The sequence below is a fragment of the Heloderma suspectum genome, chromosome 4 (assembly GCF_057233095.1).
Source record: "Heloderma suspectum isolate Gila_16-S chromosome 4, 16-S_ref, whole genome shotgun sequence".
Lineage (NCBI taxonomy): Eukaryota > Metazoa > Chordata > Lepidosauria > Squamata > Helodermatidae > Heloderma > Heloderma suspectum.
In genome coordinates, this window is record NC_139461.1 from 250035529 (window position 1) to 250061833 (window position 26305).

The 26305-nt window shown below is 43.4% G+C and overlaps 1 protein-coding gene across 2 annotated transcripts in view; it reads left to right on the forward strand.

The window, feature by feature from the left end:
• CNTN2 (contactin 2) overlaps positions 1–26305 on the forward strand; it is an 87984-nt gene that overhangs the window by 2036 nt on the left and 59643 nt on the right. The window contains exon 1 of one of the 2 annotated variants that reach the window (XM_084853245.1): positions 19884–22939. The exons of the other annotated variant lie outside the window; for it this stretch is intronic. The gene's annotated coding sequence lies outside the window, so the exon portion shown is untranslated. Of the gene's footprint in view, positions 1–19883; positions 22940–26305 lie in introns of those variants that run through there. 2 annotated transcript variants of the gene reach the window in all.

Here is a 26305-nt window from a genome sequence, read left to right on the forward strand (position 1 = left end):
TAGAGGTTTCTTATTTTTCTATGCCAGCTGCAGGGTGGTGTAAGTGAGGGGCCCAGATCGGGCCCCTCTTAGAGGTAGCACAGTAGGGACCTTAGCCATGGCGGAGCCATCCCCCTTGCTGGAGGAGGGGCACCTCTGACAGGTCCTAATGCCCTCCTGCTATCAACATGGGGGCGGGGGGCAGCGTATGATTGCATTCTTAGGGTTGGAGCCAGGATCTGTCTTCCTCGAGAAGGGCTCTGCTTGCGGAAGGTCCCTCCTCCCAATTTTGGGAGATCCCCCCCTCCCGCCTTCCCCCATACTACAGCCCTCCCAATTCAGCAGAGTCTCCTGAGGCTCTGCATAGCATTTTCAAGGGCTGGAGGGGCTGCCCTGGGAAGGAGGGGCCAGGGCAGCCCACTTCTGCCAGTGCAGTTGCTCCAGTTTAAATCTGGATGCAACACCTAGTCTTTAAGGTGCATCAGAACTCTTGGTTGTTTTTACAGCTGAGTGGCCTAGACTAGAGGCAGTCTGCAAATGTGAGGCTTCAGCCAACAGCCATCACTTTCTCGATCACATAACTGAAGCTCTTGCATTTTGTTGGTCATAGGCCATGCTGTGCCAGAGCCTCATAATTTGTGATACACACTTTATATTTTCTTTAAGGCCAGAATTAGTTGTATGATTTTTAATTTGGACAAGACAATCATTCATAAATGTATAGTGTGGCAAAGGGGTTACTTCTTTCTTTAAAGAAAGCACCATAAAGCGACAACAGATCCTAAGACCACCAGTCCGGTTATAGGTGATCTTACACAATCTAGCATACAGTGAGAAGTAGAAAGCTTTGAGATATCAACCCCCATCTTCCTTCCAAGCCAAGGCCCTGCCAATTTAACTGTTAGTGTTTTGGATCACTGTCCTTTAACCAGCCAACACTTCATATAAAACCTTGAGGATTTAACTTTGGCGTGTTCCTGCCCTCCTACACTCGCTGGCCCATCTGGCTACATGCAAAGCCACCTGGCCCACTTCTTCTGCTTATACGCACACAGCTGCTAAGAAGGCTGCTCTGAATATGTGAGGAGGTGGAGGGGGGCCAGATGATTAAAAATATGCCTGAAGTATGAATTAACTTGAAAACAAGGTAACTGTGTGTGAAAATACTTCACATGGCCGCTCTGTCTGTTTAGCAGAACCTGTGATATGAGAGCCCATGCCACTGTTTGGTGTATTCAGTGTTATTGGTATGGCCATAATGATTCATTGGCGTGGCAAGCAATCCAAACTGCATACCTAGATCCAGAAAGCCCAGCATCCTTTTGTTCATTCATGTCCATTCTTGATATAGGAGCAGAGACAGGCATGTGAAGTGTGTGACAGGCAGAAATTCAGTAGGCGAAGATTTCCTTAGCATGGTGATACTGTCACAGGAAAAGAATCATCTGCTGAATTTTGTTCTGCCACGTAGTCGTTAAAAGCCACCAGAGCTCTGCAAAAAAAAAAAATAGAACATTAGCACCCTATCCTTGTTCAACTGTGTTTCTCCCATCTCTGGGATCAGAAGCTAGTTTTTTCCCATCAGTTTTTGGTCATGGTTCATCTGTTCAAAGTGGTTTTTGTTTCATCACACATTCTTGTATTTTGCCATTGGGCACTTAAAGAGAACTTGCACATTTTCAGACATATAACCCCAATTCCCCTCCCCCAGGTTATTTATTCTTCATATGAAATCCTGAGATCTGGTACCCATTTTATACTCTTTTTGAAAGACAGAAATTTTTCCTTATCTCTAGTTTTATTCTGGAGATTCCTGTGAGTAGAAAATTATTATTTTAATTGCTCCTTCATAATTTGGGAATATTATGCATCTGGGCAAGGGGATGTGAGAAAGACAAAAAGGAAGAGAGGAGTAACTTGTGGCTTGCTAACACATTCTTTTCCTCTTTGGTTATATCAGCTTAGCTGGTGAAGTTAATTGGGATGGGTGTGGACAGTCTTATAGGAATGAGTTCTGGCATAATTGAGTTTAGGATCGGCATAAGAGGAAAAACCTAGGCAGAGTCCTGGGACATGAATGTAGGAAGCACAGCAGGAAGTAAAGTTTAAAGGAAACCTAGGAAGGTTGACCAATAATAGCAAATTTATAGCTTGTGGCACTGTTAAGAAATAACCTAGAAACCAAGGCTCATTTGGGTTTGCACATGACATATTAAAAAGCTGCTAGCATGTGGGTGTATTTAAGCAATTGTCAGCAACTGACACCATCATGCAGATTACAAAACCACGCTTTCTCTATCAGGGAGATGGTTGGCCACTGTGAGCATAATGGTGAACTAGATGGACTGTTGCTTTGATCCAGCATGGCTCTTTTGTTCTGTGAGAACAGTGCTGGTTACACTTGCCCATCCAAGAGTCTAGAGTAGCTATACTCCCATGTGGAATCAAATGATCCTGCGTGCATTATGCTTGCTGTAAAACTAGTTTTCTTCTCTCGTTTGACAGGGCTTTGTTCCATCACTTTATAAAGCTAGATCAGAGCAGCATTGTGTTTGCTTTGGGGAGGTGAGGTTGTGCAGACTGATGAGTTCTTAAAGCGGGGTGGGGGGAAGAAAAGCAGTGGTGTTACTTAGCTTACAAATTTCTGTGTTTCATGGAGTAGAAGTAATATAGGTTGCACAATAGATCTTTTTAATGAATGATAGTCAAAATGACATTTTATTTAAAATATATACGTTTGGAAGGATTATGCTATGCACAAATATATGCAAATTAGGTTTCTTTAGAAAATGCTGGAGTCTGGCTGCAACCCTACATTCAAGCCTCATAGTCCTCAGAAGCAGAGACCAGCGATGGAAGAAAAGCAAATTTTAGAAGTCCTTATATTAGCGAAGCTCTTGAAAACACACTTCATAGGAGTAACTGCTGACGTCAAAATTCATAGCATTACCTAGTTGCCAGAGGGCTTGGTGTCTTATCACAAGACTGCGCTTAGCCATAGATGATGGGCTATTCTACCCTTCCCCAACCTGGTGCCCTCCATAAGTGTTTGACTACAACTCCCAGCATGCCTGGCTGGGGCTTACTGGGAGCTGTAGTCCAACACATATGGAGAGCACCAGGCTGGGGAAGGGTGGACTATTCACTTAAAAAGGTGATGCACTTAAGAATGGATGCTGGTGTGGGGCAACCATGGCCCCACAGTGAACCAGCCCTACACCATTTCGCATGCTATGCCCCCCACCTAGTTCCTTTCTAGCAGTCTTGGCTTGCTTACATCCCTCTTGTTTTCTTCTTTCTGGTGACATCGCATGGAGGAAGATTAATCAGGGAAAGCCTCAGAGTGAACCAAGTGTCTCATGTTGATTGTCCTTTACTGTTGAATTAGGGCCTTAATCCTCCTCAAAGGCACTGCACCAAAAAGCAACAATTCCCAAATTACTAAAGCAAAGCAATATTTATTCAAATTTCCATAATGACCACAATATTTATTCAGAATGTACACAGATACACACACTACAAGCCAGCCTTCCCAGTGGTTCCCAGTGTCTACCAGTGTGGAGAAGACAAGGGCACAGCAGAGGACAGCTGCCTCACCAAGCCTGAAAATGAGGTGGGTCTTCATAGACAGACAGAGAGAGAGAGAGAGAGAGAGAGAGAGAGAGGTAGGTTAATTTTCTGTTTCTCACTTGCTTCTGGGTCCTGGGGTTATTTTTGCAGTCTTATTTTATATTAAAAAAGTAATACAGGCCTCTTCATCAATATTTAATGGTTTGATCTCACTATTCTACTGTTTATCTTTTAATTTCTTTTAAGTTTTGATTATGTCAATATAAGGACATGGTTTTGTTTTGTTTTAACCATACAGGAGCCTCTATTATCTCTCTTTCACCTAATTTTGCTAAGACATCGTTCTTGGCTAATCTAGGTGCCACCCCGCCTAGGAAAGTTCCTCTCCAAAGATATGTTTCAGAGGTGTTCACTTAGTTCCTTTAGGCAACTGATTTTTTTAAAAAAAATCTACCAACCAAGGCCTTTGAATAGTCTTCTGAATACTGTAAATGGTTGCTTCTTGTTTTCTGATTTCTGAGATAGGATTATTTGATATTTTGATGGAGTTTAAAAAAGATTTTATCTAAACTTATTTGAATATTTATGCAAATAGGAGGTTAGAGAATAAGGGCACGATCCTATGCATGTTTAGGGGAAAAACGGCCTACAACACCCAGCATTCCCCAGAAGCAATGCTGACTGGGTAATGCTGAGAGTTGTAGAACTTTTTTCTGTCCAAGCATGTACCCTAAATCTTTTAAATAAATGAATAGCCCAGGATGTGTTGCTTTTCCAAGTAGATGACAGTTCTGTGGTGGCTTTATACCCTCTCTCCTTCTCCTGGCCATTTTCCAGCTCCTGGTCTTGGCTTTAAAGGGCTGGAACAGGCACCAGAGACAACATCAGAGGGAACCTTGAAATTGGTCCACATAGACTCCCAAGGCAGTGTAAGCCCTGAGAAAAAGAGCACAGTTTCCTGTCCTAGTCTCTCCCCCAACCCCCCTCTCAAGGCTTTTGAAGCTACAATTGTATGCAGACTTATCTGGGGCTAAGCCTCACTGAACATAATGGCATTTACTTCTGAGTAAACACTGCTGACTTGTCTTCACCAATGGTTTCTGTTAAACAGGCTTCGATTTTAGCAGAAAGTGTTCTAGAGAGAGCAGTTCATTGGGAGCCCGTCTTGGAGATCAGCAATCATGGCTTTTTACTGCAAAATGCTCCTTCCTGGCTGACAGCTACTCCCTTGCCCACTGGCACAGAATAACCATGATGTTTATTTTCTGATCTTATTTCATTAACTGATTTATCTCTTTTTAGTACTGGGTTTTGATGCATTTCATTCCATATTTTGCTGGTCATTTTTGGAGAATGGTTAATCCTCTCTCCTCTCGTTTATCTCTTTTCCTTTATCTCTTCTCTGCTGTTTATTCATGCTATCCTTGCTTTTCAGTGCCTCTAACAATTTTTTTCCCATTTCCTGTTCTGATTTACTTGCACTCATAAAGAGGCAAATAGAGACTTTCAACAGGCTGCAGCCCCACAGGTCTTGTGTGATTTTTAAATTCCCGAAGGGGCTTTAACACAATGTAACCTTTTGTCTGTGGGTAGTGTTTATTCAAGACCCTGATGCTGGGAAAGATGGAAGGCAAAAGGAGAAGGGGATGGCAGAGGATGAGGTGGCTAGATAGCATCACCGATGCAATGAATATGGACTTGAGCATGCTCCGGGAGAGAGCGCAGGACAGGAAGGCCTGGTCCATGGGGTCACGAAGAGTCGGACACGACTGAACGACTGAACAACAACAAGTGTGTATTCATGAGTGTTGGCAGAGAAACTGATATTGCATAATCCAAGAGCTTTGATCCAGCATTCTCTGCAAAATTGCAAGAGATCCTGGAGTGTGTTTCTCCGATCACACACCGCTTCATTAGTGTCTAGTGCCTCCCCCCCCCCCCCGCCCATAAACAATTCAAAGAGGCACTTGGGTAGCATGGGAAGCTGGTCTGGCCATGGACAGGAGCATTGTAAATGCTTATTACAGCTATGTATACTGGCAAATTACTACTCCTACTACCTCTGCTGCTGCTGCTAATAGAAATCCTTGCTAGTAATGTAACAGTACTTTGAGTCCCTGCTACTTGTTTGTGTAATTCATCCTGTACTAGATAAAGTGGTTTTGGTGCCAAGGTGTCCATTATGACTGGTTTTAACATTATGTTCCAGATGAGGGGAACGTGTAAAATTATATTTCAAACGATAGAAAAGTATAATGAATGGCCAGGTCTGCTTGTTGTTACTGCTTGAATGCCTACACGTTTACTTGACTCTGTTTCCAGTCTTACATGTTAGATGTCACAATTGTTGTCCCTTTCCTTTATGTGAAGTACACTGGTTGCTAGACATGCAAATAGGTCTGAGATGAGAGTAAGACTTAATGTAATGGCTACTGATGTCACAGACACGGGTGTTTCTCTAAAACAGGAAGAAGTAATGTTTTCTCTATGCAGTATGTAGGGGGGAAAGGTATTTGGAGGCGCTCTTGTAGGTGAAAGTTTTCTGTCTATCATCTTCCCTCTCAGCTTCCAGATAGGAGTTCTCCCATCTGCACCCACAACGTTTAAAAAGGACTGTGTTTTAAGTTTATGCTTCTGGTTGAGTTTTCTTAGTGTGGTTTTAGTGTTGTTTTGAATGAGACTTTATTGTATTGCTGCTTCTGAAATTAGAAAACTGGTTCAAACAGTTGTTCAAAGTCCAAAAGTCCAAAACCTTTAAAAAAAACAACACAGAGTTTTGTTCTCAAAAACACACGCGTTATGCACGCACATGCATTACAATACAAAGAGAAAATGGTTTGGTTACTAGTTGTTGTTGTTCAGTCGTTAAGTCGTGTCCGACTCTTCGTGACCTCATGGACCATAGCATGCCACGCCTTCCTGTCCTGCGCTCTCTCCCGGAGTGTGCTCAAGTTCATATTCATTGCATCGGTGATGCTATCTAGCCATCTCATCCTCTGTCGTCCCCTTCTCCTTTTGCCTTCCATCTTTCCCAGCATCAGGGTATTTTCCAGTGACTTTTCTCTTCGCATTAGGTGGCCAAAATATTTGAGCTTCAGTATCTGTCCTTCCAATGAGCAGTCAGGGTTGATTTCCTTTAGGATTGACCGATTTGTCCTCCTTGCAGTCCAGGGGACTCGTAAGAGTCTTCTCCAGCACCACAGTTCGAAAACATCAATTCTTTGGCGCTCAGCCTTCCTTATAGTCCAGCTCTCACAGCCATACGTTGCTACTGGGAAAACCATAGCTTTGATTATATGGACCTTTGTCGGCAAGGTGACGTCTCTGCTTCTTACTATGCTGTCTAGGTTTGCCATAGCTTTCCTCCCAAGGAGCAAGAAAGCGTCTTTTAATTTCATGGCTACAGTCACCGTCTGCGGTGATCTTGGAGCCCAAGAAAGTAAAATCTATCACTGCTTCCATTTCTTCCCCCTCTATATGCCAGGAAGTGATGGGGCCAGATGCCATGATCTTAGTTTTTTTAATGTTGAGTTTCAGACCAGCTTTTGCACTCTCCACTTTCACCCTCAACAAGAGGCTCTTTAGATTCTCTTCGCTTTCTGCCATTATTGGTTACTATACCCACTCCATAGTACGTGGGCCAGTAACTACTGCTAATAGGCCTTACTAGGAAAGATAGGCAAAAAATGAAGATTGGGGAAATTAGCATTTGCCAGATATGGAGAGCAAGGTGGCGCTTTGGAAATGGCAGAGCAGGGTATTGGAAGGCTATGTGACCAAAGAAGTTTGGGTCCTGGTGACAATGTTGGACTGTGGAGGTGGAATGGATGGATTGGGGGGCAGGGAGAAATGAAGCAGGAGCAGCAGTAATTACTTGACTTCAGAAAAAAGGGACCCCAAAGGACTTCATTTCCTGGTTAGTTGCAAAAAAATTGAAAAACGATAGGGGCACAGACTACCCTCTGGTTTCTCAGCTTTAGTTCCAGATTCAAAAGTGGGGCAATACAATAACCTCAAGCCACTTTGGGCACCCCCGAACGCTTTGTTGTCCAGTAAGATCCAAAATAATGGCTTCTGGATGGCCAGAGATGAGGAGACCGAGCAGAGGGCTAAGCCATTATTAGGGACCCCGGAGCAACCCAAATATGGCTAAAAATAGATTTTGCCTTGCCAATGGGGCTTCTCCTTAGAGTTTCCAATAGGATCCAGAAACTGCATTCAACTTGAGACTTTTTGGTAGCTGTTTCCCAATACCTTAAGCTCATCTCTTGACTCTCTTGGACCCAAAGCTACAACTCACATGGAGGTTACAGACTGCCTGTCTGGTCTCACAGGTCAAACTATGGTTCTGCGCATATAGAAGCCTGCTTTGGGACTCCCTGGGCACTTTACCAGGGTTGGCAGAGCGTTCTCTCTGGGTGTGCAAGGCAAATGGATCTGTCTGGGCAAACACATTAATAAGATGGTTCAGCTGGAAAGCACAATGGGAATTCTAGCCCAGGAAATGTGGGACAGGCATCAGAGTAGGAACAGAGAATCGTGCTGGGAAAGAGTAATGAGGAATGATATTAAAGCCACTCAGACTCTGTGTCATTCTCAGAGCTACATACTAGCATGAGGGATGCTCAGATAGTAAGAAAACATTGAGTACCTGAACTCTGAGACAGTTACAGGGTTCAAAACAAAGGGTACAAAGAGCTCAGAGGCGGGACCCAGGATGGGTAACAAAGGGAACAATAGTTTGGTTCTGGCAACCAGATAGAAAGTTCAGGGAGGTACCTTGACCCTAGATTAATTTACCTCTAGCTGGCTATACAGAGTAGCATAGTACAATATTCAAAACAAAAGGTATGATCAAGGGTGCTAATTTAGTGCTTGACCTTGCTGACCAACCTGCTTCAAGATTGGGCCACTTTTCCCACCAGAGCTTCTGATTAGCCAATTTAAAGGTACCCTCATGGGTTAGTTGGCTAGGTGGTAGCATGGCAATCAGGCAGGCATTTGCTTGTTTTCTTTGGTCACAGGGAACAACTTCCTTTAATCTAATCAAGGCGGAAGCCAGTATATTATATGAACAACAAAGAGTCTTGTGGCACCTTAAAGACTAAGGCTGAATCGACACATAGCAGTTTACCGTTATCATACTGCAGTGATAACTATTGGTGCCCATTGGTGTCATGTGCACCAATAGTTATCATTGCAGTATGATAACAGTAAAACTGCTATGGGTAGATTCAGCCTAACAGTTTTATTCTGGCATAAGCCTTCATGGTGGGTTTAGAGCCTTAACCACATTCCTGGAAGCTTTTCAGGCTGTGCTTTCTGGTACAAAAATGAATTCTTGAATCAAAGTGTCAAGGTAATGGCAAATAGTTCTATAGTGCACATACAATACACATGTCGGAGAGCCAGTATGTCTGAAGCTCTTCTGTAACACTCTTCTCTCTCCCAGCTGTCACAAGACCAAATTTTCACCCCATCCCAACTGTTATTCCAAGTTCCTCAACTCCCCACTCCCATTTACCTTAACATTACATACCATAGTTCAAGCAATCCATTCCCCCTACAAAGTTCATTAGATCATGATTCTGCCAAGTTCACTGAAATTCCTTTACATTCTTCAATAAAGCTTGGTGCTTTATAGATACTGAGGAAGCCAGGAGACATCAGTCAGTAGCTGATTTTGATCAGTAGTCAGCTTCCATTAAGAAATCAGTGACCTACGGAATGCAACAAAGAGAGCCAAAGATAAGTCACTGATGCATCTTGGAACTATTTGTTGTATCTAAAAACAATTTTGATACGTAGCCAAAGGGAGTTAACTAACAGCTTTAGGTCTTGCATTCCAGCCAAGCAAGCAAGAAAATCAGTAACAAGGATCCTGCCAAAAGGCAAAGAGCAGTTGAGGATCCTGCAAAGGAGTGGGAAAATTGCTAGTACAGCATCAAGTAAGGAGCACTGAAACAACATCCTCTTTATTCCCAACTGTATTAGTCCCAGGGAGGCTTACAACATTTAAAAATTACATTTTCATAAAATCAACAATATAAAACAATCAACCAAGGAAACAGAGTCAGCAATTAAAAGGTAAAAAAGGTAAAACCAAAACATCTCCCACATAAAATAGAAGCTGGCTGGAACAGTAACTGATGAAAAACGAAGATGGATTGGGCTCACTGCACTTCACTGGGGAAGGTGTTCCCTAATCTGGTTGCAGCCACTGAGAAGGCCTTTCTCTCTCTCTCACGGTCTCGCCCCATTCAAACATGCTTCTACCCTGGATGGGACTAAGGATGGGGAAAAAGGTCACTTTCCTTTTCTCCTGCATAGGGAGGTGCAAATCTGCAAAAGTTGAGCTCCACAGAGTTCTCTAAATCCCATCTCAAAATTTGTTTTGACTCAAGTCTGTATCAGATTGCAAGCTTTGTTTTTTCTTTTCACATGAAAATCCGTGCATATTTTTCCAAATGTACGCATCAACTGTGCACATTTTTTAAATATAGGCATTTTAAAATGTGCTCATTTTGAAGTATATGGATTTTTGAAATGTACATGTTCTTCTCCCATGACTAAAGCATATTTGTACACATTTTTGAAATGCATTCTTTTTTAAATGTATGCATACTTGAAATGTATGCATTCCTCTCCCACGATTAGTGTATTTTCACATATTTTTGAAATGCATGCATTTTGAAATGTATGCATGCTGTCAAACACATGGGGGAGGGGAGGTCCTGCGAACCACAGCTCGGAAGTGTACGGACTTTGACTACAGATTGCATCTGAGTCCGTGTTCGGTCCAGAAGGTGTGAAATTGGTAAAATCCTGATCAGAAACAAACTGAAAGTAATTTCTCATACATCCCTACTCCTCCATTTGAATTTTGTAAATCTCAAGTTCTTTCCATTCTGTATATATAAAAAAGAATCTTGGTGATTTATCAAAAATGAACTGAAACAAAATTCTCACCCATCTGCACCAGCTAAATTCAATAAGTACAGCTATTCTCAACAGGGAGAGGAGCATATTGTACCTGCCTGCCACATAGCTGTTAAAGATGAGGAGCCTGTCAGAAAAAGAAGTGGCAACCCTAATTTGGCATCACAAACATCTTTGAATACACAGGGATGTAAATCCAGACTTTTAAGAGTTAAGCCAGGGGTACAAAACCCCAGGCCCAGCAGCTAAATCTGGCCTTCCTGGGGTCCCAATTTAGCCCTTTGGGGTTCCCCAGATGGCCATGCCCCCTTCCTCCTGCCCCAGCCCCTTTCCCCCAAGCACCAATCACTTGGTGATTCCCCTGCTTTTGTACAGGTTTTTTTTCCTCATTCTATAAGGCTGAAATGCCTCTCCTAAGGTTTACTTACTGGCAGTAAGAGCTTTTGGGTGAAATCCTATGCATGTCTAGACAGAAAAAAAAAATCCTACAATTCCCAGTGTGCCCCAGCCAGCATGGCTGGCTGGAGGGATTCTGGGAATTGTAGGACTTCTTTCCGTCTAAACTTGCATAGGATTATGCCCTTAAGCTAAAATATATGCTAGTATTTTGGTCTTGCTGCTTTGCCTTCAGCTTTGTCCACCACTGAAATAAGGCCCCCAAGAGCTTCTCTGAAATCAAATACAGCCCTCGGGCTGAAAGAGGTTCAGTGTCCCTGAGCTAAGCCCTCAAGGCCCCCAGCCTGGTTGTCAAATCTATAATTTTCGGGTTCTCACACATTCAATTTTTTTAAATCTTAAGTTAATGAAGAATTCTGCAAATTCTTATACACACACACACACACACACGAACCAAATGAAATTCTCACCCATTCCTAGATGGGATACAGAGGACGGCCTCTCTTTCTGATCTTTGGGCAGGATATGGGTAGGATGCTATGGAAGGAGGTAGCCTAGACCCAAGCCATTTAGGGCTTTAAAGGTAATCACCAACAATTTGAATTGTGCCTGGAAGCAGACTGGCCCATTCTTCAAACTGCAGAACAGCATATCTAGTTAGTGTGTGTGCATGTGCATGAGAGAAAGTGAATTAGCTGTGCCCTCAACAGCATCTTGGTAAAATGATGACGTTTCTTTCCATCCTTACAGAAATTCCAATTATAATACAATATTATTTGTGCTTTAAGGGAAGCAGCCTTAACAAAATCTGAGATTTGTTTTCAGGTTTTTTAATGTGGCTTCTGCTTCACCATTAATGAAAGTCAAGTATTTGGATTAAAACTCTGAAACTGGCAAGTTTCAGCAACAACTCTAGTTGGGCACTTCAGAATGTGGGGACATTGGGAGCTAGGCCATCGCCATCAGCTGCTGATAATCTTGCTCTATTATTAGTAAAGTGGTAGGCAAATGAATGGTTATTTCTGTTTTGGGATGGAGGAAATTAAGATGGAAAATGGCATTGGTTATCTCAAGGCCTCCACAAGCAAAAGAGCAAGAGGAGAAATCTGGTACCTTTGTGGTCTTTGTTGCATCTCTTGCTTTACTGTATAAACCTCCGCACAGCACAAGCACCTGAGTCCTGGCTTCAGCCACTACAACTGCTCCAGGAATGGCCAGTTATTAGGGGATGCTGTAGGGAGGAAGAAATACTCCTACTCCAGTCCTCTGCTGGTCCTCTGACTCGGTGGGGGATTACACTACACTCATCTATTCTGGTTTAATAGTTCATGCTCATTGCTTGAAACAGCCTCACGTCTCATCCGGTTAACCCCCTTTTCCCTAGTTGGAGGCTGACAGACGGAGGGAAGGAGGAAGCAAGCTACTGCCAAGCAGGCAGAGCGCTGCCAACCCCTGGAGCCCTGGAGCGTTATGGGCAAGGGCTTTCTCTACCACACGTCAGAGCAAATCAGAACAACTCCAAGGGGCTGCACGTGTGAACCTCACGAGGATCAAGGGAGCAGGAGCCCGAGATGCATGGTATTACTGATGAAAAAAGGCAAGGCGCTGAATGAGGAAGGCTGAGGGCATGGCCTGACACAGGTGTGCTAGTTTCCCTGGGGAACAATAAGCATGACTGTGGGTGAGTGGCAGTGACAGAGAGAAGAGATGGAGGCCTGGCTGGCTTGCTGGCTGGCTGGCAGAATGAAGAGGTGTTTTTAGCTGTGTGGGTGAAATGGCCTTGGGATGTGTAGAGAAGCAATTCAGAGAGGCTGGATGGTAAGCAGACCTGTGTTTGGGGCTGAAAGGGCCCACAGCACAGTAGTTAATAAAGTGTCAGAGCTCAAAGATGCCTAGGAGTCTCAACCTATGAAGAAACCTGACGTATGCATACACAAACACACATCTCAGTTCTGTGGGAAAGGCACAGTGAACATGATCAGAAGCAAGCTTGTTTTCATGTTTAAGGTGCATGACCCTGGGCTGAGCCCTGATCTTGCAGATGGGTCCTGGGGCAGAATCTCATCTGAGATGAAGCCCTGTGGTCCATTTTAAAGGCTGAGCCCTGATCTTGCAGAAGGGTTTTGGGGCAGAATCTCATCCGAGGTGAAGCCCTGTGGGCAATTTTAAAGGCTTTATTCTGTAAAGCAGGAGTGGGTAACTGAACTAGAGAAGATGGAGGGCCTGATAGCCTGCATGGCTTCTTAGAAGAAATGAGCAATGATGCTGAAATGTGAAGATTCTTTCCCTCAGAATTCTTTGCCTTTGTCAGGGACAGGATGACCAAATCAACTGTGGCTAAGTTCAGGTCAGACTAAAATAACAATGGTGTTTTGTGTCCTAGAGAAAATAGAACCTAAAGCTATTACTAGGGCTGCAGCATTTGCTGTGTAATCCTATCCATGTTTACTCAGAAGTCCACTGGATTCGATGGGATTTATTTCCACCTAAGCATATGAACCCCTTCATGGATCACTGCTCTGTTGTGGCGAAGGGGCTTGCGTAACTCAATGAAGCCATAAGCTATGCCGTGCAGGGCCACCCAAGACGGACAGGTCATGGCAGAGAGTTCTGACAAAATGTGGTCCACTGGAGAAGGAAATGGCAACCCACTCCAGTATTCTTGCCAAGAAAACCCCATGGAATGTATCACAAGGCTAAAAGAGATGACGCCGGAAGATGAGCCCCTCAGGTCGGAAGGTGTCCAATATGCTACTGGGGAAGAGCAGAGGGTATTTCCAAGTAGCGCCAGAAAGAGTGAAGCGGCTGGGCCAAAGCCGAAAGGACACTCAGCTGTGGATGTGTCTGGTGGTGAAAAGAAAATCCGATGCTGTAAAGAACAATATTGTTTAGGAACCTGGAATGTCAGATCAATGAATCAAGGTAAACTGGAGGTGGTCAAACATGAGATGGCAAGATTGAACATCGACATCTTGGGAATCAGTGAACTAAAATGGACAGGCATGGGCGAATTTAATTCAGGTGACTATCATATCTACTATTGTGGGCAAGAATCCCTTAGAAGAAATGGAGTAGCACTCATAGTCAACAAAAGGGTGGGGAAAGCAGTACTGGGGTACAATCTTAAAAATGATAGAATGATCTCAGTACGAATCCAAGGCAAACCATTCAACATCACAGTAATTCAAGTCTATGCCCCAACCACTGAGGCCGAAGAAGCTGAGGTTGATCGGTTCTATGAAGACCTACAACACCTTCTAGAACTAACACCAAAAAAGATGTCCTCTTCATCATAGGGGATTGGAATGCTAAAGTAGGAAGTCAAGAAATCACCGGGATAACAGGCAGGCATGGCCTTGGTGTACAAAATGAAGCAGGACAAAAGCTAATAGAGTTTTGCCAAGAGAACATGCTGATCATAGCAAACACTCTTTTCCAACAGCACAAGAGGCGACTCTACACATGGACATCACCAGATGGTCAATATCGAAATCAGATTGATTATGTCCTTTGCAGCCAAAGATGGAGAAGCTCCATACAGTCAGTCAAAACAAGACCTGGAGCTGACTGTGGCTCAGATCATGAGCTGCTTCTTGCAAAATTTCGGCTTAAATTGAAGAACGTCGAGAAAACCACTAAACCGTTCAGGTATGACCTAAATCATATCCCTGATGAATATACAGTGGAGGTGAGGAATAGATTTCAGGGATTAGACCTGATAGACAGAGTGCCTGAGGAACTATGGACGGAGGTCCGTAACATTGTTCAGGAGGCAGCAACGAAATCCATCCCAAAGAACAAGAAATGCAAGAAAGCCAAGTGGCTGTCTGATGAGGCTTTACAAGTAGCTGAGGAAAGAAGGGAAGCGAAAAGCAAGGGAGAAAGGGGAAGATATACCCAACTGAATGCAGAGTTCCAGAGAATAGCAAGGAGAGACAAGAAGGCCTTCTTAAATGAACAATGCAAAGAAATCGAGGAAAACAACAGAATGGGAAAGACTAGAGATCTCTTCAAGAAAATTGGAGATCTCAAGGGAATGTTTTGTGCAAAGACGGGCATGATCAAGGACAAAGAAGGCAGGGACCTAACAGAAGCAGATGAGATTAAGAAGAGGTGGCAAGAATACACAGAAGAACTATACAGGAAAGATCTGAATGTTAAAGTGCTGCATTCAATATGCCAACAAACCTGGAACACTCAACAGTGGCCACAAGACTGGAAAAGGTCAGTTTACATTCCAATTCCAAAGAAGGGCAACGCCAAAGAGTGTTCAAACTACCGCACAATTGCGCTCATTTCACATGCCAGCAAGGTGATGCTCAAAATCCTACAAGCTAGGCTTCAGCAGTATGCGAACCGAGAACTACCGGAAGTACAAGCTGGGTTTCGAAGAGGCAGAGGAACTAGAGATCAAATCGCCAACATTCGCTGCATCATGGAGAAAGCAAGAGAATTCCAGAAAAACGTCTATTTCTGCTTCATTGACTACGCTAAAGCCTTTGATTGTGTGGATCACAACAAACTGTGGCAAATTCTTAAAGTGATGGGAGTACCAGACCACCTTACCTGTCTCCTGAGAAACCTGTACGAGGGTCAAGAAGCAACAGTAAGAACCAGACATGGAACAACCGATTGGTTCAAAATTGGGAAAGGAGTACGACAAGGCTGCATATTGTCACCCTGCTTATTTAACTTATATGCAGAGTACATCATGAGAAATGCCGGGTTGGATGAATCACAGGTCGGAATTAAGATTGCTGGGAGAATTATCAACAACCTCCGATATGCAGATGATACCACCCTAATGGCAGAAAGCGAAGAGGATCTAAAGAGCCTCTTGTTGAGGGTGAAAGAGGAGAGTGCAAAAGCTGGTTTGAAACTCAACATTAAAAAAACGAAGATCATGGCATCTGGCCCCATCACTTCCTGGCATATAGAAGGGGAAGAAATGGAAGCAGTGACAGATTTTACTTTCTTGGGCTCCAAGATCACCACAGACGGTGACTGTAGCCATGAAATTAAAAGACGCTTGCTCCTTGGGAGGAAAGCTATGGCCAACCTAGACAGCATAGTAAGAAGCAGAGACATCACCTTGCCGACAAAGGTCCGTCTAATCAAAGCTATGGTTTTCCCAGTAGTAATGTATGGCTGTGAGAGCTGGACTATAAGGAAGGCTGAGCGCCGAAGAATTGATGCTTTCGAACTGTGGTGCTGGAGAAGACTCTTACGAGTGCCCTGGACTGCAAGGAGGTCAAATCAGTCCATCCTAAAGGAAATCAACCCTGAGTGCTCATTGGAAGGACAGATAATGAAGCTGAAGCTCCAATATTTTGGCCACCTAATGCGAAGAGAAAACTCCCTGGAAAAGACCCTGATGCTGGGAAAGACTGAAGGCAAAAGGAGAAGGGGACGGCAGAGGATGAGATGGCTAGATAGCATCACGGATGCAATGAATATGAACTTGAGCACGCTCCAGGAGAGAGCGCAGGACAGGAAGGCCTGGCGTGCTATGGTCCATGGGGTCACGAAGAGTCGGACACGACTGAACAACAACAACAAAGCATATGAAGGATTGTAGCTTCAGTTAGTCACATTAATCAATTAACTCCCTTTTGGTCAATAAAACAGGTGCTCCCAATTAATTGGGCAACACATTTCTTTCAAGTTAGGGCACAATCCTATGCATGTTCAGACAGAAAAAAAGTCCTACAGCTCCCAGCATTCCCCAGCCAGCCATGGCTGGCTGGGGAATGTTGGGAGCTGTAGGACTTTTTTTCTGTCTGAATATGCATAGGATTGTGCCCTTAATTATTTTTAAAGAAAGAACTAATAGGAGTTGCAAGTGGCAGATGCCAATTTAGAAGAGGCTTTCCATTCTTGCATACAGGAGGTGATGCTTGATCTGTGTCGGTGCCTACTGCAACATATACATACATAATCTAAGCTAAGGTTTGCTTTTTTCTTTAAAACCCTTGTTTAATTTGTATGCGCATTTATGGAAATGTAAACAATGGCAACTCATAAGATTAAGAGACAAATATTTTAACTGAGTGACATCTTGGCTAGATTATGCTTTGTAACAGCAAGCACCAAAGTAATCATAGTTGATGCATTCTGCGCGCGCGCGTGCACACACATCAAAATTCTGCACCATTAGTTCAAATCCTGCACTTGATTATTCAACCTGTATAATTAATGCAAAATAAACACATTTGCATATATTGCCTTCTCATTCTAGAACCGTTGTGTTTCCCAGCCTTTTCTGACCTTGCTCCATTACTTTTAACAGCAGTCTGGTATGTATAAATGGACGAAGGGGATCTTTCCCTGGCCTGGAGTAAAAGTGGAATGTCTTTTGCTTATGTATGCATTTAGGCAAATCTCAGGACATCCAAGTCTTCTGTAAGCATCAACGTTTATTAAGGGTGTAATCCTATGTATGTTTAGACAGAGAAAAGGCCAACAACTCCCAGCTATGCTGGCTGGGGCATGCCGGGAGTTGTAGGGCTTTTCTCTGCCTAAACATACATAGGGTTGCATCCTAGGATGAACAATACATAGAAAGCCTCAACAAGAACTCTCAGGCAGGACTAAGACTAGGGGAGCCTTTGCTAGTTTTGCTTTCACATGTGCTAGATGAGAATTCTCTTGAAGGAACCATACGCCACAAAAAGTGAAGGCTTAATTTATGTGTCTGATGTTAAAGACACAGGAGCGGGAGCAGAAAAATGCTGAATTCATTCAGTGCTAACTTTTGTACTTTTTCTATGTTTACATAGAGCTGTGGAGTACACATAGCCATGGCTAGGGTTACCTACTGTCTTTGGGCAAATAATTGCTTTTTGCTCATTGGGACATGTACCCATTTTAATACATGCAAAGTTGACCACTCTCAAAAAATGATGTCGAGCAATGCAGCAGCCCCTACACCTGTCAACACAGCTTTAAAACCTAACCAGCTAGCAGTCTTCTTAAGTAGTCATAAATGTCTGAGTGTAAATTGTTTTCTCTCAAAATTTCCCTTCCAGGCACAGAGTTCTTTAGAGTGGAGGTGATGAGCAGTCACGATATATAAATACGTGCTTTTAAAAAATTGTGCCAAGACAAATATGTGCATTGTGTCAAGACAAAGAGATGAACCAGCTTTAATTAAATGCGTGCTCATATGTATAGTGTTGACTCTAGCTATGGTCTTGTGCGGTGCTTTTCTTAATTGGACAAGAAATGTAATTATCATGTGGTAATAATCAAAGGATAGCTAAAGTGGATGTAGGTCTGCATTTAGAAAGCCAATCCTAATTTTTTTGTTTAAAAGTCTGTGAGATTCAAAATGGCCAGTTTATACTTTCTTGTCTGGAGTACTTGAAGAAGACATTTTGAGCCTTGGAGATATTCAGGTTTTCCTGGTGTAGTGGTTTCCTCAGTCCTGCCATCACCTTCCCTCACACTCTTGTTGGCATTGATACTCAAACATGAGGCTGTGAGCATTTTGGAGAGAGTGTATGTACACTTTGGTCCCAAAGGTAGGATGCAAGCATGAATCTATAAGCTGAGACTGCTGGAGTCTGCCGTTTCATTGTATTGTTGTTAAATTGCTGGACGTAAGTTGCCTTGTGAGGACTTTGTCAAGGTAACCATGTTTCAAAAAGAATAAATAAAGCAGAGTTGAGGCAAGACCTAGCTCAAGCTAGAAACTCGTGAAATGCACATTTCATTGGATTGTGACAACAGCCAGTCTGTCTGTTTGTCTTAACTCTGTTGTGTCATAAGCTGTGAGGAATACCTGCCTAATCACCATAGTGAACTACTTACTGCTTCTTCATTTTCACACTCTTCTTGTGTGGAGTTGTGTGTGTGTGTTTTTAATTCCTCTTACAAAAGTTTATCCCAAGGAAGTGTAGCTGCCCTATAGTATTATGGCGAGGGACTTAAGATGTCTCTGGTTTGTCACATTTAAATTCTGGAATATACTTAATTCTGTAGAAGCAGCAGCAACAACAAAAGTATTTGGGGTGGGTTGATATTGGATAAATGCTGAAGTTGGTTATCTTAACCAACTATCCTTCATATGGGGTCTTTGGGAATGTCCAGCACCTGGAGACCAGGGAGGTGGGTGTTGCAAAACATGCATTGTGTTCAGGATACCCTTATTAATGGCTAGGCTAGGACTTGCTTCAACTCTGCACATAGAACAGGTGTGCACAACCTTTGGGCCACATGCACTCCCCCAAACCTTAATCGCAGTCCCCATGGGTGCCCTGGACTCTCCCCCTTTCCTCACCACCACGAATGCCCTCCCCCAGCAGTCTTGATAAAAATTGCTTTCCTCTATATCAGGATTGCTGGGAGAGGAGGTGAAGAGAGCCTCATACAGATCGCTCTTTCCTTTCTGCTGCTAATCTGTATCAGGATTGCTGGGATGTGTCTGTCTGTGTCTGTGCATGTGTGTGCATGCAGATGTGTGTGAGCTGCAGAACTGTGGGAGAGACACTGCATGCAGTTTTTCTTCTCCATGATAATTCCCCAGACAAAACATCAACTTGCCTGAGAACTCTAGTCAGGCAGGAAATCAGGAAGGCCCAAAGGAACTATAGGCATCTGGCTGTAACATCAGTTCCTTGATAATGGATCCATCCTGGGTCCCATGAGCGCTTATGAGACAGCTAATCTGTCTTTGATTGTTAGCGGTTCTTTCATGGAACGTCATGTCCTATCCCAGTGAATGGAAGTGTTAGCAATGGCATCCATTAGCAGAATCTCTGACCATGACAAAGTCAGCTCTGGAGTCATCTCCAAAGAAAAGAGGCAAGTATGGATCTAGCCCTCTTCTGGATTTATCCAGTTTATCTAAAACATGTGTTTGCTATCCACTTATCAAATTCATTAGGGAAGTTCAGAATCTTCATAACTTATGGGTTTTATTTTTGGGTTCCAAACCTAAAAATGTAATCTGTGAATGTGGAAAACAGGTGTTTGATAGTACATGTATCTTACAGTGAACAGCTACACTAATCATATGTATATGATATGAGGAGGGCTCTGGATAGGGGTGAATGCTCCTTCCTTGTTCTCCTCGACCTCTCAGCGGCTTTTGATACCGTTGACCACAGTATCCTCCTGGACCGCCTGGAGGGGTTGGGCATTGGAGACACTGTATTGCGGTGGTTCCGGTCCTTCCTCTCCGGCAGGTACCAGAGGGTAGCACTGGGAGAGGAGGTTTCGGACCCGTGGCCACTTACTTGTGGGGTGCCACAGGGTTCCATCCTCTCCCCGATGCTATTTAACATTTATGTGAAGCCACTGGGGGCTATCATCAGGAGGTTTGGGGTGCAGTGTCATCAATATGCGGATGACACGCAGCTCTACCTCTCATTCAAATCTTCACCAAGGTTGGCTGTAGAATCCCTGTCCAAATGTCTGGAGACGGTGAGTGGCTGGATGGGGAGGAATAAGCTGAAGCTGAACCCTGACAAGACCGAGGTACTTTTGGTGGGAGACAAGAGGAGGCTGGGGGATGTTGACCTGGTGTTGAATGGGGTACAGCTACCCTTGAAAGACCAGGTCCGCAGCCTGGGGGTCATTTTGGACTCCCAGCTGTCCATGGAGGCTCAGGTGTCAGCTGTGAGCCGGACAGCGCTGTATCAACTCCATCTGATACGGCGGCTGCACCCCTTCCTTCCCGACCATCTGTTCCCATCGGTAGTACATGCCCTGGTCTCCTCTCGTTTAGACTACTGTAATGCGCTCTACGTGGGGTTACCCTTGAAGACGGTTCGGAAGCTGCAGCTGGTACAGAACGCGGCGGCTCGCCTGATTAAAGGCAGCCGCCAGCGAGATCACATCACTCCAGTGCTGAAGGAGTTGCACTGGTTACCAGTTGTTTTCCGGGCCAAATTCAAGGTGTTGGTTTTGACCTTTAAAACCCTATATGGTTCCGGCCCAGCCTATCTTAAGGAGCGCCTCCAGCAACACCAGACAGGCCGCTTAACAAGATCAGCCTCAGATGGCCTTCTCTCTGTCCCATCAGCCAGGACAGCTAGACTGGTGGGGACGAGGGAGAGGGCCTTCTCTGTGGTGGCCCCCACTCTGTGGAACTCCCTCCCTAGGGAACTCCGTCATGCCCCCTCTTTAATGTGCTTCCGTCGTGCATTAAAAACGTGGTTGTTCAGGCAGGCATTTGGGGTGGGTTAGGGTATTTAAAAAAAAAAAATTATGGTAAAATTTTATTGTTTTAAATTGTTTTATGGTGGGTTGTACATCGCCCAGAGTGGCTGGGTGACCAGTCAGATGGGCGATTGATAAATTTAATAAATAAATAATAAATAAAATAAAATAAATCAGAAAGCCAGAATTGGCTGCTGCTCCCACTTCAGTGTATACCTGGTGGCAAATCTAATTTTGTTACTCTGTGATGTGTGAAACAGCACAAAGAGCACTTCTCTCTAGGCTACAGGAAAGTCACACTGATGGTAAGACCACACTAGAAATACTATGTACAGTTCTAGTCACCGCACCTAAAAACAAATGTTGTAGAGTTGGAAAAGGGCAACTAAAATAATCAAGGGTCTGGAGCAACTCCCCTAGGAGAGAAGGTTACAACATCTGGGACTGTTTAGCTTAGAGAAAAGGTGAATGAGGGGAAACATGACAGAGGTCTACAAAATTATGTATGGTGTGGAGAAAATGGACAGGGAGACATTTTTCTCCCTCTCTCATAATATTAGAACATGGGCTTATTCCATGAAGCTGATTGGTAGGAGATTCAGGACAGATAAAAGGGAGTACTTCTTCACCCAGTGCATAGTTAAGCTATAGAATTTGCTGCCACAAGATGTAGTGATGGCCACCAGTTTGGATGGCTTTAAATAGGGGTTAGACAAATTCATGGAGGATAAGGGCGCAATCTTATGCATGTTTAGAAAGAAAAACATCCTATAACTCTCAGCTTTCCCCAGCCAGCATGGCTAGCTGGGGCATGGTGGAGTTATGGTGTTGTAAGACTTTTATCTGTCTAAACATGGATAGGATTGCACCCTAAGGCTATCAAAGCTACTAGTCCTGATACCTATGTGCTATCTCCAGTATCAGAGCAGTATGCCTATGTACACTGGTTGATGAGGAACACGACTAGGAGGGTGGTGTTGCACTCATGCCCAACTCGTGAGTTTCCCACAGGCAGCTGGTTGGCTACTGTGTGAACAGAATGCTGGAGATAGACCTTTGCCCTGATCCAGCATGGCTGTTCTTATGTTCTTATGTTTACTTCCAAGTAAGAATTTGTGTGGGCCCCACATGCAGTCTGCAGCATTTGACATGTGTACACATGTCTAGTCAGCCACACTGTTACATGGGGCAAACTACATGCAGGATTTGAGCAATGTATTTGCCACACGGGAGTGTGACTTCATCTCATGTGAAAATGACTTGAATCTGTCAATGCAGAGGAATAATGACAGTGCATGATTAACATGGCTTTACCCCCACTGCAGACTCTCTAGCCAAGGACTTGGCTTTATCAAAATCTTCCCTTAAATACCAGTCATATGCAGCTAGAGAAAGCATCACTGACAATTCTTCACACTGAAATGTTGGACTATTTATTATCTCCAGCAAATTCTATGGTATCTCTACTAGATGAATAACTGTATGAGTTTTACATTGGTTGCTCAACCATACCAGTGCCTTTAAGGTGAAACAGTAGTAGCCCCCATACTGTGCTCAGCTTAATCTACATAGGGAAAAAAAGGTTATAAATGGCAGACGGGAATAATTGACTGTAGAATTTGGCCTGCTGAACGTTGGTAAAGAGACTGATAAACAAGAAATAGAGAAAAGGCTAGATTTTTCTAAACAACCTACCCAGATTCAACTGACACACTGAAGCAAAGAAAGAAAGAAAGAAAGAGAAAGAAAGAAAGAAAGAAAGAAAGAAAGAAAGGTTTCTAAGATCCAGAAGCTCCACCTCATACAACATTTTAGAACAACTGATCAGATTGGTGAAGAAAAACAACTCAAGAGTTGGTCTCCTCTGAAAATCTGGGCCAACGGTGGAGAAGTAAGTTATTTTGAATAGGTTCTGTGGGACAAGTGGGGTGGGTGGGAGTGAGGTCAATTCAGGTTGCAAGACTGATCTTTCAAAAACAGGCAAACTTTTGTGAAAAGCCATTACAGTGGCCACTTACACACCTCCAAAAAAGAGGAAATGCTTCACCAAAAAAGAGGACAGTGATTTGCATAACATTTGCTTATGTATGTATAGATGCAAATTTAGAAGTAATTACTATCATTTACATAGAAATATGGTACATCTCACCACAGTGGGGAAGACCACAGCCTCTTTCCCTGCTCAGTCAGTTGTGCAGGTTGATGGGCAACTTCAAGATCCCTGTTCTCCTCTCTTAATATGGTCCTTTATCTTTAACAAGGGCTTGGACTGTCCAGCCCTTCAAAGAGAGGACATCTTAAGATAGAAAACTGTCCCCTGAAAAGTAGGACATATGGCCCCCATAAAGGTCATGCTGATCAAAAAGTGGGTGGAAAGCATAATTTCATGTGGCAAATTTGTGGTTTAAATTTGGGATGGTAAATTTAGTTTAATTTTTATCCAACATACCCTGCCTGGTTTCAGACTTCACCAGCTCTAGCCTCTTGTGGCAGCACTGGACTCTTTCCCCCATATTGGCTAGGTTCTGGCCTGGCTTCCCCTGTCTTGGCTTTGCCCCTTGGCTCTATCCACGGGTCCGCTATTTTTGAAATAAAACTTTGGCAACTCTAAGTAGTTACGGTGGAAGAGGCTGCATGAAGTGATTGCTGCCTGGGATGGTAGAATGGTTACAGCCAGTTATTTTTTTCCAGATTGATATTGATCACCAGATGTAGATATAAACAACAAGCATTTTCACAGAAAATGTAGGTGTGAAAGAGGTCCTGAAGGAAAGAAGGGAATGGTGATTTAAATATCATGATGCGAGTCATTGAATTCTGAGCACTATAGCCATTTCAGACTTTTGGAAGCAATATAAGCCGAGTCGGAGCCTGTAAATTCAGATCAACAGGACCAAGCGTTTGAACTGTAGTCACTAATGGCCCACTGGGAGGCAGGAAAAAGACAGGGAGGTTAACACACCGAGAATTATTGCAATTCTACTGCTATTCCTTTATGATGTGATTGTCTATTGAGCCATTTATTCCCCTGATACTACCGTTTGTTTAGGCTAAATGCCCAGAGGGAGAGAAGGGACGAGATTCACATTAATTTAAATTCAGCATCTATATTTTATAAAGCAAATAATGAGGAGCACAATTATAATCAGCAATGCCTCCTCCTTACTCCATGCTGTCGGCACCCCTATGTCTTTGAGACAAATTTGCCAATTTGACTAACTCAGTGTAGTTGTTTTGTGCTGGTTATACCTGCTGAGCTGATACAGGAGGGAGAGAGAGAGAGAGAGAGATTCTGCATCATCCATCTTTTAAAAAGAAAAAGAAAAGATCTAGAGAGATGCTAGATCCAAACTTTTGTATTCAGGAACCTCATAACTGGGGTGTATTGTAGCTCTGTATCCAGTTCTCGGTCTGTGATTCACAAACTGTATAAAGCTAGTTCTTGGTTTTCATAACACTACTGGATCTAGGATGAAATCTAAATGTTTTGGTTTAACAGGTTAGTGAATAGGTCTCCAACCAGGTTGTATTCTAGACTGCATAGATGAAAGGATTTGTTGCCACAGCAAATGTAAAAGGCAGAAGGGCGCAGGTGGCTGACTCTGCAAAATCCCAGAGGAGTTGCATCCTGTGATACCATCTTTCCACTGTGTAAACCAAGCATATTGAATGTGAAGTCAATGAGCAGAAACGATGAAGGAACCGATGCCACATCTTTCATTAATGGCTCGTTGTGTTGTCAATATTGGTTTATATACAGAGCTTTCTCTAAGACCATGTGAATGACTTAGATATTCATGAAGGCATATGGTTTCTTTATTATTACTTTAAAGAGAATACCTCAACAGTTAGACCAGAACTTCTGGAAACTGATCCATCCAAGGTCATACAGTAAGCAGAATATGTATCCCATGATAGCCCTTTTATTACCTTCTCTTCTGACTTCCACTTTCAGATTTGCTTTTCTTAATGCGGAAAGCATTTTGCTTAGCTTTACTCTTGTGAGAGAAAAACAGCTGAGTGAGGGAGTGCAACGCAGGTGGTAAACCTAGTCTCAAACAATGCCAACTCAGCAAGCCTTCCTTGCCAGCTAAGCATGGCAGGAGTGAAAACGAAGGCCAAGAGACTAATGGCGTAAAAGGTGCAGAATTGGAGTGCTTTCACACATGACACTAGAAGTGCTTTTTGGCATTTGCATGACCTGTATCTACCGCTGAGATTTCAAAGCTGTATGAGTTAAATGTACGCGAGTTTTTAAAAAATAGTTCACTTACTCTTTCTGTTTTGCGTTAATAGTATTTGCATGCACTTACCAGAAAGACTCCAGATACTTAGTGTAATAGTATTTGCATGCATATTACCAGAAAGACTCCAGATACTTAGTGCCATGTGAGAAAACGCCTCTAGACATTCAGATGGCATGGGGTAGCTTTTGTTTCTTAAGCTGAACTAACAAGGGCCCTCAGATCTTAAAAAGGACAGGTTATTATACTACATTCTCTGCAATAATGCTTGTTTGAATGAAATGGCCTTGGGCTCTGATGAGTATTACTGATGTTGTACTTCCTATGTAGTGGTACATTTATGAAAAGTGTTAGGGCTTAAGTCTACCCAGAATACCTGCTGCATAATGCCAGACATGTAAGAATTGGGAAAGAAAACGTACTCTGCTCATGCTCAGATGAACATTCTTCTTGTTACAAGACTAACATGAGTCGATGGTATAGTACTTCAACTAGATTACACAGAACCTTCCTAAGTGTTGGAAGGGGTGTGGGAAAGTGTACACTTTTAGTACTTGAGGGAGTTCCCCATTGGGAATAGCTGGAAAAGGTATGGGGGTAATGAATTTAACATGTCAGTTGAGAAGAAGGCAAGATCCATCTAGACCAGATACATTCCTTACCCCTTGGTTTTTATTAATGCTGTGACCAAACCCCACCTGCCCTTTCACAACCTCTTTGTTTTCTGCAAAGGAAGCTGTTGTGTTTCTGCGTCTTTCGCAAGGATTTTGAAAATTTTGAAGAATTTTTCAGGGTGCAGGGCTTCAGTGCTTACAACTGTAAGGAGGTCACTTGTGTTCCCCCCCTTTTAAACCATTTTTACCCTGTTCTCTCCTTGCAGCCTCTCTGGCTCCTTGAGCTTTCTGAAAAGCTCCACAGAGGACTTAAGTAGGACTTTCTCCCTTGGGAATTTCCAGTTCTGCTGTCTGCTTGAAAGCTGAGCGAGGAATTGTTCTCCTCCTCCTCCTCCTCCT